General features: G+C 41.6%; 1 long non-coding RNA gene across 1 annotated transcript in view; it reads left to right on the plus strand.

The window, feature by feature from the left end:
* Positions 1-6,000, plus strand: part of LOC136330282 (uncharacterized) — a 15,081-nt gene extending 9,081 nt beyond the window's left edge. The window contains exons 2-4 of the long non-coding RNA XR_010730268.1: positions 3,292-3,422; positions 3,538-3,647; positions 5,849-6,000. This is a non-coding gene — a long non-coding RNA (uncharacterized lncRNA). The remainder of the gene's footprint in view (positions 1-3,291; positions 3,423-3,537; positions 3,648-5,848) is intronic.

Genomic DNA, 6,000 nt, shown 5'->3' on the forward strand with positions numbered 1-6,000 from the left:
TTTATTTATTTATTTGAGAGAGAGAGAGAGAGGCAGGAGAGACTGGAACACTGAGCTGTTCTTATCTGTGCCCGTACCGGGAAATTGAACCACAATCCCCATGCTCCAGGACTAAACTCCAACAAACTGGGGGCTTAATTTTTCTTTTTCTTTCCTTTTTTTTAAGAGACGGAGAGAGGAAGGGAGGTAGAGGGTGGTGGAAGGGAAGCATTAATTTGTTTTTCCACTCAGTCGTGCATTCATTGGTTGCTTCCCATGTGTGCCCTGACCAGGAGATTGAACCCATATCCTTGTCATTTTGAGACAATGCTCTTAACTTACTGAGCGAACCAGCCAGGGATACTTGTCTTTTTCATTTAAAAGATGTCTTTAGCCTGACCAGGTGGTAATGCAGTGGATAGAGTGTCAACTTGGGACACTGAGGACCCAGGTTCGAAACTCCAATGTTGCCGGCTTGAGCACAGGCTCACCAGCTTGAGCTCAATGTCACTGGCTTGAACGTGGCATCATAGACATGACCCCAAGGTCACTGGCTTGAGCCCAAAGGCACATATGAGAAAGCAATCAACGAACAACTAAGATGCCGCAACTATGAGTTGATGCTTCTCATCTCTCTCTCTCTCTGTCCCTACCTGTCTCTTCTCTCTCTTACTAAAATAAAATTTTTTTTTAAATAAAATAAGTCTTTAATATCTGTCATTCGGCCCTACTTCAAATAATCCAGCATCTTTCAAGCTAAAGGTTTAGGGAGTTCTTTAGAAAAAAAGTAGAGCTAAAATATCCAATAAAACTATTTGATGGGAGTTACTTTGTAAATAGATTAATGGGTTAAAGTGATAAAATGACTGAATGTCCTGGATTAGTTAACACAGTACTCAGCTCCTCCTTTTTGTCCCAGTGAAACTGGCCCAGATTCCATTCAAGATTAAGTGTTCTCCAAGTTCTCATCATCTGAAAACTGGGAGGCTGTCAAACTGTAAGTTAAATAGCTGAGAAGGTTAGGATCTTCAGTCCAGACAGCTTATAAGGCCAGGGTAATGTTCAGGCACTATTTTCCTTGAGACAAATTTAGGAAGATGGTAATTCAGAAAATGTGTTTGACCCATTTTACAAAGGAGTTAACTAGTTAAAGAACTTCTTCCGTATCACACAGGACCAGAATACCAACTCCATTCTTTCTCTCAATTCCATATTTTTTCCATACCCCCCTCCCAAAATATGCCCAAGGTACAGAAAAGTACAATCAATACTAAGCACAATTGGATAGCAGAAAGTTAGCAAGTGAGAAGCCAGAGACCAAAAACTCAATACCTGGATGACCAGGAATGAAAGATAACACCTCGTCCAGGGGCTAAATATGTGTTTATTTCATAATTAATAAACAAAAAAGACTACAATAAAGTGTTTTTCTCTGGCATCTTCTGATACCCACAGTTATAAGTTCAATCTCTGGTCAAGGCACATAGAAGAAATAACCATGATAGCATGAGTAAGTGGTACAGTAAATCAATGCTTCTTTCTGTGTGTGTCTGTTTATTTTCCTTCCTCTCTCTCTCTCTCTCTCTCAAATCAATCAATCAATTTTTTTAAAAAGGTCAATATGCCTGACCTGTGGTAGCGCAGTGGATAAAGCATCAACCTGGGAACACTAAGGTCGCTGGTTGGAAATCCCAAGTTTTCTGGTCAAGGCACATATAGGAATTGATGCTTCCTGCTCCTCCCCCCTTTCTCTCTCTCTCTTTCTCTCTAAAAATGAATAAATCTAAAAAAATAATAATAAAGACAATAACACTTAACTCAAATAGTGATGACTAAATAAGACAGTAAAAGTTAAACTGCTTAGCTCAGAATATGGTTCAATGTTAACTAGTAGTCATCCTTATCATTGTTGTCCCCTTACTTAAGAATATTAATTTATCTCATTGTTAAAAGATGATTTTTATAATTCAGCAAAATAGTTAGGAAATGCTCTTTTAGATAAGCCATCCATCCTAAGCTCCAATCTGAACTTGAAATAAAAGGAATGTCTACACATAATCACTGTGGCAGATTACTTACAAAGATGCCATAATAATTCCTTCTATCCCTATGTGGACAGAAGCATATATATATTCCTCTTTACAATGTGACTGCCACTCCTTCATCAACATGTAGTTTTAGCCTAACCAGGCAGTGGCGCACTGGATAGAGTGCTGGACTGCAATATGAAGGACCCAGGTTTGAAATCCCAAGGTTGCTGGCTTGAGCGCGGGCTCACCAGCTTGAGCACAGGTTTGGTGGCTTGAGTGTGGGATCGTAGACATGACCCCATGGTGACTGGCTTGAGCCCAGAGGTTGCTGGCTTGAAGCCCAAGGTTGCTGGTTTGAGCGTGGGGTGCTTTGCTCTGCTGTAGCCTCCCAGTCAAGGCACATATGAGAAAGCAATCGATGAGCAACTAAGGTGCCACAACAAAGAACTGATGCTTCTCATCTCTCGCCTTTCCTGTCCGTCTGTCCCTATCTGTCCCTCTCCCTCTCTGTCAAAACAAAACAATGCAAAACAAAACACATGTAGTTTTATTTTTCACATCCATTACATTGGAGTTACTTTGATAAAAGAATCAACAGAAGTGACATTGTGCCCTGGCCAGATGGCTCGGTTGGTTAAAGCAGTGGTCCCCAACCTTCTTTGGGCCATGGACCGGTTTAATGTCAGAAAATATTTTCACGGACTGGCCTTTAGAGTGGGATGGATAAATGTATCACATGACCAAGACAAGCGTCAAGAGTGAGTCTCAGATGGATGTAACAGGGAATCTGGTCATTTTTAAAAAATAAAACATCGCCTGACCAGGCGGTGGTGCAGTGGATAGAGTATTGGACTGGGATGCAGAGGACCCGGGTTCGAGACCCCGAGCTCGCCAGCTTGAGTGCAGGCTCATCTGGTTTGAGGAAAAGCCCACCAGCTTGAACCCAAGGTTGCTGGCTCCAGCAAGGGATTACTCAGTCTGCTGAAGGCCCGCGGTCAAGGCACATATGAGAAAGCAATCAATGAACAACTAAGGTGCTGCAACGCACAATGAAAAAAACTAAAAAATGATTGATGCTTCTCATCTCTCTCCGTTCCTGTCTGTCTGTCCCTGTCTATCCCTCTCTCTGACTTACTCTCTGTCTCTGTAAAAAATAAATAAATAAATAAAAATTAAAATGCCCTTTAAAAAAAAAAAGGAAAAAAAAATAAAATAAAACATCGTTAAGACTTAAATATAAATAAAACGAAAATAATGTAAGTTATTTATTCTTTCTCTGCAGACCTGTAACAAATGGCCCCTCGGACTGGTACTGGTCCACGGCCTGGGGGTGGGAGACCACTGAGTTAAAGCATCATCACAATACATGAAGGTTGCAGGTTCAATCTCCAGTCAGCACACATACAGGAGCAGGTCGATGTTTCTCTCTTTCTTTCTCTCTATAAATTCAATAAAAATTTTTAAATAAAATAAAATTTATAAACAGACAACACTTAAAAAAATTACATTGTTCAATTTTGGAGTTTAGGTTTCAAGAGGCTTTGTTGCTTCCACTGATACTCTCTTGGAAGCCAGATCCTATATAAAGAAGTCTGGAGTACCAACTGAATTCGGTGCAAATTGCTGATTCATAAAATTGTGAGTAAATAAATACCTGTTATCTTAGTAAGTTTGAAGTGGTTTATAATACAGCAACATATCTACAATAATCACCATGTTTGAATTATTTTTCAAAATATTAATCTTTATTAAGTGAGTCCTAAAATCGGCCCTGGCCAGTTGGCTAAGTGGTAGAGCATTGGCCCAGCGTGTGGAAGTCCCAGGTCGATTCCCAACCAGGGCACACAGGAGAAGCACCCATCTGCTTCTTCACCCTTTCCCCTCTCCTATCTCTCTGTCTCTCTCTTCCCTTCCAGCAGCCAAGGTTCCACTGGAGAAAAGTTGGTCTGGGTGCTGAGAATGGTCCCATGGCCTCCGCCTCAGGCGCTAGAATGGCTCCGGTTGCAATGAAGCAACGTCCCAGATGGGCAGAGCACTGCCTTCTGGTGGGCATGCTGGGCATCTAGGTGGATCCCGGTTGGGCACATGCAGGAGTCTGTCTCTCTGCTTCCCCCGTTTCTCACTTCAGAAAAATACAAAAATAAGTAAATAAATAAGTACTAAAATCAAGGCATCAGGGTAGGTGTAGAAAGTGAACTACTGTCTTGAAGTAAGTTTATAATTTACATCAGGAGATGATAAAGCATTTAAATAACTATCACACAAGGCAACATATAAGAAGAGCCATAGAGTAACACAACTATATTGTCATAAGAATTTAAAAATGGCCCTGGCTGATTAGCTCAGTTGGTTAAGAGAATCATCCTGAAACAAAAAGGTTGTGGGTTGGATCCCTGATCAGGGCACACATGGGAAGCAAACAAAGAATGCACAACGAAGTGGAACAATAAATGCTTCCTTTTCCTCTTCCCCCTTTCTCCCTTTCTCTCTCTGTCTCTCTAAAAATCAATAAAAATTAAGCCCTGGCCAGATAGTTCGGATGGTTTGGAGCATCCTTCTTTAGTGCAAAGGTTGCCAGTTCAATTCACCAATAGGTACATTCAGGAGCAGCTCAATGTTCCTGTTTCTCTCTCAAAAAAATAAAAAATAAAAATAGGGTCATTTTGCCTGACCAGTGGTGGTGCAGAGGACAGAGCATTGATCTGAGATGCTGAAGTTCTAGGTTGGAATCCCTGAGGTCATAGGCTTGAGTGCAGGCTCATCTGGTTTGAGCACAGGGTTGCTAACTTGATCCCCAAGGTCGCTGGCTTGAAGCCCAAGGTTGCTGACTTGAGCCCAAGGTTGCTGGCTTGAGCCAGGGGTCACTGATTAGGCTTGAGCACCCCCTTCCCATCATGAAGGCAAGTATGATATGCAATCAGTAAACAACTAAAGTGACGCAACTATGTTAATGCTTCTTATCTCTCTCCCTTGCAGTTGCTCTCTCTCTCTCTCTCTTGCTAAATAATAAAAAGAAAAAAATAAGATCATTTCTGCTGGAGGTGATAAGGAAAGAATTAATCATGAAGATAACATTACAGTTAAGCCTTGTAGATTTTGACAGAGGAGTTAGGAAGAGAAGCAATTCTAAGGGGAAGAAAAATAACCTGAGGATAATTGTGTTCCTGGGAAATAGCAAAGAATGCTTGGAAACTTGCCAGTGGTTCATTTTAGTTGGATGACAGTGTACGTATAGGTGCGAGAGAGCCCTTCTTCATTTAACAATATCAAGTAGCAACTTCATTCCAGGAACTGCCTATGACTCTTTTTATGTAATAGATGTGGAAGATGAGTCACTAGCCCAAGAACACAGAAAGCTGTGGAGCAGGAATCTTTTTTTTTTTTTAACATTTTTTATAGTGTTTTTTTTTTAATTTATTCATTTGAGAGAGGAGAGAGAAAGAGAGAGAGAAGGGGGACACAAGAAGGGTGGGGCAGGAAGCATCAACTCCCATATGTGCCTTGACCAGGCAAGCCCAGGGTTTTGAACCGGCAACCTCAGTGTTCCAGGTTGAGGCTTTATCCACTGTGCCACCACAGGTCAGGCTTGGAGCAGGAATCTTAATTTAACCAGCCTGCCTCCAGAACCACTCTACTACTCAGCCATCGGTTGATCAGGTTAAAAAGTTAGTTAGGTAAAACCCTGGCTGGGTTGCTCGGTGGATGGAGCCAGTGTGACAAGGCTGTAGATTTAATCCTGGTCAGGGCACCTATGAGAAGTAGCACAATGAGTGAACAACTAAACAGAACAACTAAGTGGAATGACGAGCTGATGCTTCTCTTTCTCTCTCTCAATTCAGTGGAAAAATTGATCAAGAAAAGAAAACAGAAGAGAACACTCAAGGATATGGATAATAGTGTGGTGACTGCCAGAGGAGGGAAGATGGGGGAAGGTGGAAGAGGTTATGGCAGATAAATGGGGATGGACCGAGACTTGACTTGAGGTGGTAAA

Source organism: Saccopteryx bilineata, chromosome 3 (assembly GCF_036850765.1).
Source record: "Saccopteryx bilineata isolate mSacBil1 chromosome 3, mSacBil1_pri_phased_curated, whole genome shotgun sequence".
NCBI lineage: Eukaryota > Metazoa > Chordata > Mammalia > Chiroptera > Emballonuridae > Saccopteryx > Saccopteryx bilineata.